Raw genomic sequence first — 11,887 nt, forward strand, 5'->3', positions numbered from 1 at the left:
GATCTTGGCTCACTACAACCTTCTGCTCCCAGGCTCCAACAATTCTCCTGTCTCAGCCTCTCGAGTAGCTGGACCAACATGCGTGCGCCACTGCTCCCATCTCATTTTTGTATATATAGTAGAGATGAGGTTTCACCATGTTGGTCAGGCTGGTCTTGAAATTCTGACCTCAGGTGATCAGCCTGCCTCAACCTCCCAAAGTGCTGGGATTACAGGTGTGAGCCACCAGGTACAGCTGAGTTTTGTTGTTTTTAATTTTAAATTTTATTTTACTTTACTATTTTTCTTTTTTTTTTCCTTATTTTTTTATTGCATTTTAGGTTTTGGGGTACATGTGCAGATTTTGATAATTGACAGCGTAAATACGAGTTGTCAAGCTGTAACTATGTGAGAACTAATAATATACATTGTGGGTTATATAAACTCTGAACTTTTTTAACTTCTTTCTCTTCTGTTGTTTCTTATTTGTTGTCAATCTGTTAAAAAACACAAAAACCAAAAAAAAAAAAAAAAAAAGAATGAGGGAATGTAAAAACAAATTAGTCAAAAGTTTGTAGAAGACAAATAATGGGAAATTGATGCTTTATTATATTTTTGAATTATTCGCGCTATAATTTACTTTTTGGCTTTCCTTCCTCATTTCTCTATTATTCCATGCCAGGTCACTTCTATATGGGTTGTGCATTTTCAGCTAGGAAAAAAAGAAAAGGATACCTTCAGTATGGGCTCTGTATTTCTGTGACTTAAATAGTCATATTTGTGAGTATAATTATTTTCTGTTTATGAAAGATCTGTTAAAATGTTATTAGATCCATTTTTAGCAATGCTGTTTTTATTATTACATGGTGTATTAAAAAATCTTACTTAGACTTGCCTTTTTTTGTATAAATTTTTGGGATACTTGCACAATTTCGTTACATGCATAGATTATATAGTGGTCAAATCAGGGCTTTTAGGATATTCAACACTCAAATAATGTACACTGCACCCATTATGTAATTTCTCATAATCCTACCCCTCCTATCAGCTCACTCTTCCAAATTTTCTTCATGGTCCATCATTCCATTCTCTACATTGGTACACATGGAGTAATTTTTACATTGATGTTTATGTCCTCCTCCTACATGAGGCCACTCAACTCAAATTCCTAGCTCATTCTAATGGTTCTCTCCATTTCCGATTAATTTCCTTGCACTGCCTGAGTAGTTAATTAAATCACCTAGAAACAATAAAATTGTGTCCCTCTCTTTTCATTCAAAGCACTACGTATTATTTCTTGCCTTATTACATTGGCTGAAACCTCCAAGGAAATTATATTTCATAGTACAGAGGCTGTGTTAGGCTTTGGAATTTCTTTATTTAGTACCCAAAACTCACATTTTGAATGGATCAATGATGTGATTTTACAACTAAGGCATCACACTTGGCCTTAGCCAATTTTCAGTTTCTGAATCTAAATGTCTGCTAGGATTACATGTGAGGGTCTTAATATGAAGTCTGTAAATGTTTTAGAAGTTTTTGGTTTTCTGAAATAGAGGGCTGCTGCTCTCCATCATGTATGTGTGTATGTGTTTGTGTGTGTATATCTGTAAAAGAGCAAGAAAGAATATGACCAAAAACAGATAAAGTATTACCTATATGGAAGGTCTAATAAATGATAAAAGGAATCTCTAAAGAATAAGATAAAATAAAACATGGAGACTAAACAATAACTATCAAGGAAATTATTTAAAAATACTAACTTTCTAGAGCGGCATGACTAAATGACATATGCTTTAAGATTTAAGGTGCCTATAAACTGCTTAACGAAAATGTACATTTTTTGAAATACTTTTCATATAACTCGTGAATTTTCAGAATACCAAATACACACAGAAGCTCTTAAAATTTCAGGAAAGAAAGTAGTGGCTTCTTGTAAAGAAATATAAATTTTTTTCACAGAATGAAACCATACCTCACTGGTAATTCTGGGTCTCAGAAATGTTTTCAGTAATGTTTTTACTGATCTTAGCAAAGAAGATTTTTTTTTGCCTACCTTCTAAAACCAGCCAAAGTGTCAAGGACAAAATTAAAGTTATTTTCATGTGATGAAAGCCTCAGAGTTACTTTCTATGCGTGCTTTATTAGATCGTGCATGTACTCGACAGCAAGAGAAATATAAGAGAGATAAGAGAAATATAAATTAAATATAAGTGATAAAAAGTACCCTGAAATGCATTACTTTTTCTTGCCCTCTAACTCTGAGCTAACCTGATACTTTTAGATTTGTTTAAAAAAATACCCCACATATTTTCCATGTGAATTCATGAACATGGGTTGTTTTATTTATTTGACATGATAATTAATTTATAACATTTAAGAAAGAACTTTATAAAGGAAATCTTGGTTTAAACAAGATTTGGTAGAGGGGGCAGAGAATAAATGTCTAACTTATTATAATAAACTTCTGTTCTCAAACACTTTTAAAACCACATCAGCAGTAGCATCAGTAATCAACACAATAGGAAGTAGGCATGTTCTGTTCATCATAAGAGTCTCAGCAGGACCTTTGCTTAGGTACACTGTTGTTGAAAGTGGATCCTCATTACTGCCCTCAGTTGAAAGTGAACATATGGTGCCTCTTTTAACGTTTGCTTTGTTTCCAGATTCAGGCCAACCCTCCTTGCAATTATTTCGAATTGGTGGAATTGTGGTCCATTTGTTTCTTGAGCATTTTATTAATTTTTTTTCATTATGGAAAAGAATGTGACTGCACATATCCTAAGAGTAAAAAATACACAAAAATAATCTCATCTAAGTTATTTCTGATGTCAAATCACACAATCCAGAAGTCAGGCTACAGTAAACCATAAAAAGAATAAGCTTTATTAAAAGCAACTCTAAGTTACAGGAAATTGCAATTAGGCGGGTATATTACTAGACATTTCATAAGACATTTCCATGAGATGTAAAGGCAGATTTCCGGTCTTTTTATGACCCAAGTACACTCTGAATACACTATATCTTATTTAATAGATTTAAAGTTAAAATATGTTAATAACAAATGTTATTAAATTGTGTCCAGCCTGTTTTCACAGAAAATGATGAAACGAAGCAGAGAGGAACAATATCCTGGGTCTGTCTTGGCCAAGGGTTGGAGAAAAAAGTATAGTGCTACCTAAGAAAATTTAAAGAAAAATCTGTCAATAAAATCTGTTAAGAGTCAAGGGTAAGTCAAAAATCATTTCCCTAAATGAATTTATCTTATGAAAATTTAAAGTAATTTACAGTGAGAGGAGACAGCATGGACACAATTCATTGTACATGTAGTATGAATATGAATGTTATATGTACACAGAGATAAAGAAATCGAGTGTATGCATATCCATATGTGCACACATATAATGCATCCTGTCTGTAACTAAGCTGCACATAGGGAAAATACAAATATATGCTTCCCTGTAGAGAATGTATAGTTCTTATCCAGAAAGAATTTAAGACAACTAAAGGTTTTTCATAGTTTTCAAAATAGCTTATTTGTATGCTTTTATAACCCTGCCAATAAACATACAAATGCAGAGACCAATTTTGTCAACTACTCTATACCTACTATCCAGACTTAACAAATGGTATTTGCATTTGAGTATATTTATTTTCATATCATCTTCTAGTTTTAAAGAAATACAATGTGACAGATGTAGTTGGTGTCACTCTTTCAATTTCCTTTCAGAAGCTACTTCTAAACTGAAATTGGTGAATATTATTTCCATTGAAGGTTCTATGCTTTTGCTACCTACGTGTGTGTCTGTAAACAATCATATGTTCTATGTGTTTTTTATTTGACTATGTTAGCATCTTTATGTTTTACTGTAAAACTCATTTTATTCACTTAATGGATGATTGCCTTATCTGGGCTTTTATTTATTGCTTTCATATTGTTTCAACTGAGAAAACTCAGAGAGTCATCTGCAAGGACTTTGTCACAGGGAGCATTGCTTAAAGATGAGTTTAATTTTAAACAGAAAGTCTATAAGTAATTATGGGCTTTCTAAGTCAATGGCCTAGAAAAGTTAGGTCAGAACTTCAGAATGACCAAAGACCTTGTAAGATAACCCATATGTTTGTAGGGTTTGAGGATGTAAATATACCTCAAATATATTAAAATGACGTTAAAAGAGAAAGCGTTGCTTAGATCCAGACATGATGTCAAGGATTGACCCCTATAAAAAGAAAACCAGAAAGCACTATTTTTTGCCTTATGAAAATTATTAGAAAACCATCTCAGTCACCAGATATTCTGGTAAATCTCCATGTGGCAATTTGCAATTTATCTTTAACTCTCAGTTACTAGAATTTGTCCCACATGTAATTTGCCTTTTTGCTTCATATTTGGCTACGAAATGCAGAAATCTCCAAGAGCCTTTGTGTTTCTCCTTATTTTTCAACACATTAGAGAACATGTGGTCTTAACTTCTTGGGTAAATTATTATAAGTACACTTGAGCAGCAATATGGCAGAGTTTTTATAAATGCTGGTTCTGTAATCCCAGTGCTGAATGTGATCATGACTCCAACACTCACAAGCCTGAAGAACCCTGGATACTTATGCAAACTCTTCCAGCTTTGGTCTTTTCTTTTTATAAATGAAGGTTTTGGTGGTTCATATTTCATGAGGGTTAAACAAAATTAAGCATATAAAATAATTAGAAAAGTGCCTAGTACCTAATAAGTGTCTGTGTTAAACGTTATTGTCATCATTTAGATCTGCATGTATACATTGCATAGTTTTAAATAATAACCTAATGCACAAACACACACACAAATAGTCACTAGAATGCATAAAATTACTAAAGAGAGTTGAGCATGCAGAAATGTAAACAGCACCTTGGCAAAGTTCCTATAGCAGGTTCTTAGCAGATTGTGTGTGTGTCAAAAGCTTTCAATTTCTAAAGAATTAAAGTTTCCAGTAACGGAATTTATTTGGATCAAGATAATGAGTTGTATCTTTACTCATTTCACACTGTTGAAGTGAAGAAAAAAATGTAAAAGGGAAAACAATAGGCATAGAAAAAAAGGGGGCAAATTTATCAGGCTGAAAACTTTTGAGAAATTTTCAGTAGATAAAGGATGGCATGAAAATAAGGAAACAAGGAAAATAAAACCCAAAACATAGGAAGGAGAAATTTCTAGAGGTGGTGAGAAGAGCATTTACTAACTAAGCCTTAGAAGAATCTCCCCAAATTCAACAGCATCCAGAGTGGCTTATGGGTGATCATTAGGAGAGTTCATTCAAGGCTGAGTTTGAAAGAAATGTTCCTTATCTGTTTAAGCCCAGTGACTTTAAAGGCAGAACTGTTTTCCTTTGGCACAAAGTTATTGCTAAACAAGAATGAGAAGCAGCCTAAGGTGGTCTTTGTCATGAGTTTGGGGACTGAAATGTTGAGCAGAACCTGAATTGACTACAGACTGCATTCTTCCTTCAGAATAGAGCTCTTACTACCAGCCTAATTGCATTGACTTCACCTAGAAGACCTAAAAAGTGAGTGAGTGACTGGCGAATGGTTAATGTACAGCCATAGGGAGGAAGGGAGGAATCAAGAGTGCCCACACCTGAAAACAGTTTCCTGTCATCTATGTTCTACTGAAGGTCCTGTCTGTCTCCAAAAAGCCATACTAAAATAAGAAGTTGAATCCATCAGTGCACCAATCGGCGTATTCGTTGGGTTAAGAAAGAACCACCCAGCTACCTATTTAATTTTAACCTGAAACAGATCAATTATATATATATGATCACAGACATGATTACATATGCCCAAATCACTAAACATTAAAATAAAACAATTACTATCAAAGAAAGCCATCATCTGCAAATAAATTCTCTACAAATTAGTCTTCACAGTTATTTTTAAAAAAACTATTATATCCATTAAGAACAGATGAATTATGACAAAGAAACAAACTCTTAGCATTCTTAGAAATATATACATATATTTGTGTATATACATGCCTATTATATATGTATGTATGTATATACAGAATTACAGAATAATACAGACTGAGTTGCAGAAATTATAATGGGATAGATCAGGAGGGATATTCACTTTTTAAATTTCTTTTATTTCAATAGTTTTTAGGGGTACAGATGGTTTTAGTTACATTGATAGGCTCTTTAGTGCTGATTTCTGAGATTTTAGTGCACCTGTCACAAGAATAGTGTACACTGTAACCAGTATATGGCCTTTTATTTCACACCCCCCTTAAAACCTTCCTCCATGAGTCTCCACCTTCCATTGTATTATTATTATACCTTTGCATTCTCATAACTTAGCCTTCACTTATAAGTGAGAACATATGATATTTGGTTTTCCATTCCTGAGTTACTTCACTTAGAACTGTGGTCTCCAACTCCATCCAAGTTGCTGCAAAAGACATTATTTTATTCTTTTTAATGACCGAGTAGCATTCCATGGCATCTGGATACCACATTTTGTTATCCACTCACTAGTTGATGGACACTTAGGTTGGTTCCATACCTTTGCAATTGTGAATTGCTCTGCTATAAACACACATGTGCATGTATCTTTTTCATATAATTATTTATTTTCCTTTGGGTAGATACCCAGAAGTGGGATTGCTGGATCAAACAGTAGTTCTACTTTTAGTTTTTTAAGAAATTTCCACAGTTTTCCATAGTGGTTGTACTAATTTACATTACCCTCAGCAGTGTAAAACTGTTTCCTTTTCACTGTGTTCATGCCAACATCTTTTTTTTTCTTTTTTTTTACTTTGTAATAATGGGCATTTTTGCAGGAGTAAGATAGTATCTCATTGTGATTTTAATTTGCAGTTCCCTGATGGTTAGTGATGTTGAGCATTTTTTTTTCATATGTTTGTTGGCTGTTTCTATATCTTCTTTAGAGAAAAGCCTATTCATGTTCTTTGCCCACTTTTTGATGGGATTATTTGTTTCTTCCTTGCTGATTTGTTTGAGTCACTTGTAGATTTTGGATACCAGTCTGTTGCCCGATGCATAGATTGCAAATATTTTCTCCCACTCTTTGGGTTGTCTGATTTCTCTGCTGATTATTTCTTTAGTTGAGCAGAAGCTTTTTAGTTTAATTACGTCCTATTTATTTATTTTTGTTGCATTTGCTTCTAGGGACCTAGTTATGAATTCTTTGCATAAGCTGATATCAAGAAAAGCTTTCCTGATGTTACCTTCTATAATTTTTCTGGTTTCAGGTCTTAGTTTTAAGTTTTTGATCCATATTGAGTTGATTTTTGTATAATGTGAAAGATGGGATCCAGTTTCATTCTTCTACACGTAGTTTACCAGTTTTCCCTGCACCATTTATTGAATAGGGTGTCCCTTTCTCAATTTATGTTTTGTATGCCTTGTCAAAGATAGTTGGCTATAGCTATTTGGCTTTATTTATGAGTTCTCTATTCTGTTACATAGGTCTATAAGTCTGTTTTTATACCACTACCATGCTGTTTTTGTAACTTTAGCCTTGTAGAATAATTTCAAGTCAAGTAATGTGATCCCTCCAAATTTGTATTTTTGCTTAGTATTGTTTTGGCTATGTGGCTCCTTTCAGGTTCCATATGAATTTTGGGATTGTTTTTTCTAGCTCTACAAAGAATGATGATGGTATTTTGAGGGAATTCCATTGAATATGTAGATTGCTTTGGCAGTATGATCATTTTCACAATGCTTATTCTTCCCATCTATGAGCATGGGATGTGTTTTTATTTGTTTGTGTCATTCATGATTTCTTTCAGCTGTGTTTTGTAGTTTTCCTTGTGTATTCCTAAGTATTTTATTTTTCGGCAGCTATTGTAAAAGGCATTGAAGTTTTGATTTGATTCTCAGCTTGGACATTGTTGGTGTACAGCAGTGCTAGTCATTTGTGTACTTCAATTTTGTATCCTGAGACTTTACTTAATTTGTTCATCAGATCCAGAAGCTTTTCGAATGAGTCTTTAGGGTTTTTTAGCTGTATGTTCAAATCATTGGCAAACAGCAACGGTTTGACTTCCCATTTTCCAAACTGAATGTCCTTTGTTGCTTTGTCTTGTCTGCTTGTTGTATCTAAGACTTCCAGCACTATGTTGAATAGAAGTGAAAGTGGGCATCTTTGTCTTTTTCCAGTTCTCAGGGGGAATGCTTTCAGCTTTTCCCCATTCAGTATAATGTTGGCTGTGGCTTTGCCATGTATGGCTTTTATTTCTTTGAGATAAGTCCCTTCTATGCCTACTTTGTTGCGGATTTTTATCATAAAGGGATGCTGGATTTTATCAAATGTTTTTTTCTGCAATTTTTGAGATAATCATATGGTTTTGTTTTTAATTCTGTTCATGTGATGTCACATTTATTGACTTGCATACCTACATCCTGGTTAAACCATCCCTACATCCCTGGGATGAATCGATTTGATCATGAAATATTACTTTTTTGTTGTGGCATTGGATTTGATTAGCTAGTATTTCATTGAAGGAGGTATATTCTTAAGGAATGAAGGATAAAATTTTTTAAGTGGAATTTATGAGGGAAAGCTAATATATGTGAAAAGTAACATCCTCTGACATCTGTGTAACAGAAGTTTCAAAATGAAATAGTAAAATACAGCAAGTTATTATTTTAATAGAAAATCATTACTAAAGAAACACATTTTCATATTTAATCTTTAGATTATAAAAGCCTAGCAAAATCAAAACAACAAATTGGGGATGGGATGAGGCCCTCATCTTAAACAATTCTACCTCGAAAAGACTTGTTATGTTATCAAACACTGGATTTGTTTAATCCTGCTTTTTGGCATTGATTCCTAGAAGACTCATGGACAACCATACCTCATTTTTATTGTGCTTTGCTTTATTGCTCTTCACAGATACTGTACACACACATATAAAAATAGTAGCTTTTCTAATGTGTCGAAAAATCAATTAGAAAAATAACAAAAATCACAATAAACACTTGAAATACTAATAATTGCTCAAACAGAAATTTATAATTAATATGAAAAAGTACACATTTTTATGAAAAAACTTTATTTTAACATGGAAAAAATGTGTATTATAAAATTTCCATTTTTTCAAATAAATTTATAAACAAATGTAACTTCAAAGCACTTTCTACTTTCCATCCAGACTAATATTTTTGAAAATGTGCCTGTAATATAATTGATAAACTCCTTCTAAATATGATCTTGAATAAAAATATAAAATAACAAAGACAATTTTGATCAACATCCACAGTATGTGACTTGGCATATATGCATTTTGTTAAACAACAATAATTAAAAGGATGCTGATGGATACATATGTACACAAATAGAATGTTGAGACAAAAGCAACATAAAAATAAAGACCTTTGTACTTATTGGAATATTGCTTCTAGCCATATCTAGCCATGAGAAAAATAAATATCTCTTTTTGATACTATACTTAAACATAAACTTCAAAGGTAATAACTGTAGGAGTGAAATCTTTTGAGTAAATAATGGAAGATATATGATATAGAACAAAACGCTGAGGATTCAACTTGTATTTGACAAGGCATTTTTCCATTGTAAGGGGAGAGAAGAATAAAATTTAAGAAGAATTTTGGATTTGGTGGCAGAAAAATGAAGAATCAGTGGGATCCATTTCCTTAATCTCATATTCTGTCTGGCCTCAAAGTTAGGAAACAGTCAGCCAACCTTCACATTTCTCTTTTTCAGAAATGAAATGTTCATCTGCATACTCTACAAGAACTAATAATTGACTGCCTACAACTCACAAGGTAATTCCTGAATTGTACTTTCTTTCATTTTAAGACAAGTTTTTGTTTATCTGTTTTTATTTTTTGTTGTTTCTGTTTCCTCAAGAGTGAGGTTTTTTTTAGTTCATGGACTTTGGCCCTGTAACAGGTTAGTTAAATATTATAACTGTCCTGAACATTTCTTCAAATCTGAAACTAATTTTTTAAGGCTCAAATAATTTTAGGTAAGCTTTTTTGTTTAATTGTACATCTTGGCATGTAGTAGTTTTAGCCAGGCATGGAAGTAAAGCTATCCAAGTATGTGAAGGAGCCATTATCTTGTTCTTTATGGCTGACGGTGATTGGGCAGAATGAGAAACCTTGCAGGAGAGCATAATCTTATGTCTTTTACAGACCAGAGAGGTTTGGATACTGTTCAAAGGAGAATTTAAACCTGTGGTTGTTTATCTTCATGGGTTACCCTTCTAGATCCATTCATCTCAATAACTGCATGGATTCTACCAAATTTTCCTATGGGATTTCTATGAAATAAGTTGTTCTTGGTAGCATTTCTGAAATAAACACTCTCTTTGGGAATAAATATTTAGACAAAATCAAGGATAAGTGTTCCATGAAAGAGTTTTAAGTGAAGCTATAAATATTTGAGAAACTGATATCAAATTGATTTACTAACATGATTATATCAATCACTGAAATCTAGCCATTACTAGATTGTAAATCATCTAATACAGGACTGTAAATGATCCAATTCAGGGGTCAATATATTTGTCTCTGCTTTATGGAAATTGCCTTAAAGTGGTTTAGTCATATAATAAATTATTTAATCCAAGAGCTGAGTGATGGATTTTCGTTTAGTAAGTTGGTTGCTTTTCATTTAGTGTACTATAATTTTCAAAGAGAGACCCAGAGAAGCAAAAACTTTCATGAATAAGAAGAGAGTGAAAAAAAATCATTAGTTAAGAAATTTGGAAGACAAAATTCTAGAAATTTCAAATCCAGCCAGTCAATTAATGAGCTATCCCAGTAATCTATGATTTAAAAACTTACTCTTCAGTTACCAATAAAATAATTCAGCCCAAAAGTTTATGTAATAAGTTAATGTTTTCTTTTTAATCAGTTTGAATTGAACTGAGTAAAATAATACAGAAATGTTTGCATAATTGTTTTAGATTCTTCTTAAGATACATTTAGTTCTTAGTTTCTTGAAAATAATTCAATTTTAACTTTATCTTTAATTTTTTCTCTGCTTCTCTGGACAAAGGTAGAAATGGACAGAATTTAAATTATGTTTAGAAAAGCACATCATTTAAAAATTCACATCTGTGTTCTGTGAGGCTCATATACGAAGACCGTGATTGGATGTGCCTTTTCTTTGGAAAAAACTCTTTAAGGAGTTTTTGCTATACAAAGATAACCCAGAAGTTCAATTAGGGGTAGAGCTAAACTTCCAATTAAAATAACACAAATTTGGTTTTTGAATCAAGTAGCTAGTAATCAGTAGAAAAGAGTATTGATTGAAAAGTAAGACAAACCTAACTGACAAGAAGCTTTCCATGACTGGGAAGAATTAATGCATTGTTTAGGACAGGTAACTACAATATTCAATTTTAAGGACTTTTTTACTTTTCTGTAATCCAATGCATTAACTTTAATTGTAGTAAAGGGCTGTTAAGATGCTAGTGTGACTGATGTGTTCTTTGGGAGTACTGAACTGATGAGCAAAGCTGGCTGGTGAGAAAAGGATCTGAAACCAGAGGATCTGTAGGTACATGTTGACCAGGGGACAGAAAAGCAGTCTGTGGGTACAGTGACCTAAGAGGCTGCATGCTGTCTTCCGTCTTCCTCAGAAATCAAGACTTTTCAGGAAGTGGAGACCTGAACCAATTTATTTGAATATTAAAAGATAGAACATTTCTGGAAAGTTGGAGGGCTTGGTGGTGGTGATGGTGGACCAGCCATTAGTTTAGCTAAAACCTGTTTCTCTGCTGTCTTAATTCAAATAACTTCAAAGCAGGTCTGAAAGAAACATTCATATGCAAGTTGTTTATTGAGTAATCTCAGTAAACCATCTGAAGGAGAAAGAGAGGGTGAGATAAGGAGGAAGACCAAAAGGGTACAGAAATGGGCAGGTTATCACCATGAACAA

At 33.0% G+C, this 11,887-nt stretch overlaps 1 long non-coding RNA gene across 1 annotated transcript; it reads left to right on the forward strand.

Annotated features, from left to right (window-relative positions):
* The first annotated feature begins 658 nt into the window (after positions 1–658).
* On the forward strand, positions 659–10,809 carry LOC144582829 (uncharacterized). Its single transcript, XR_013536273.1, has 3 exons — positions 659–759; positions 3,065–3,208; positions 9,701–10,809. It is a non-coding gene; the product is annotated as an uncharacterized LOC144582829 (long non-coding RNA).
* Positions 10,810–11,887: the final 1,078 nt, after the last annotated feature.

Source organism: Callithrix jacchus, chromosome 5 (genome assembly GCF_049354715.1).
Source record: "Callithrix jacchus isolate 240 chromosome 5, calJac240_pri, whole genome shotgun sequence".
In the NCBI taxonomy this organism is placed as follows: Eukaryota; Metazoa; Chordata; class Mammalia; order Primates; family Cebidae; genus Callithrix; species Callithrix jacchus.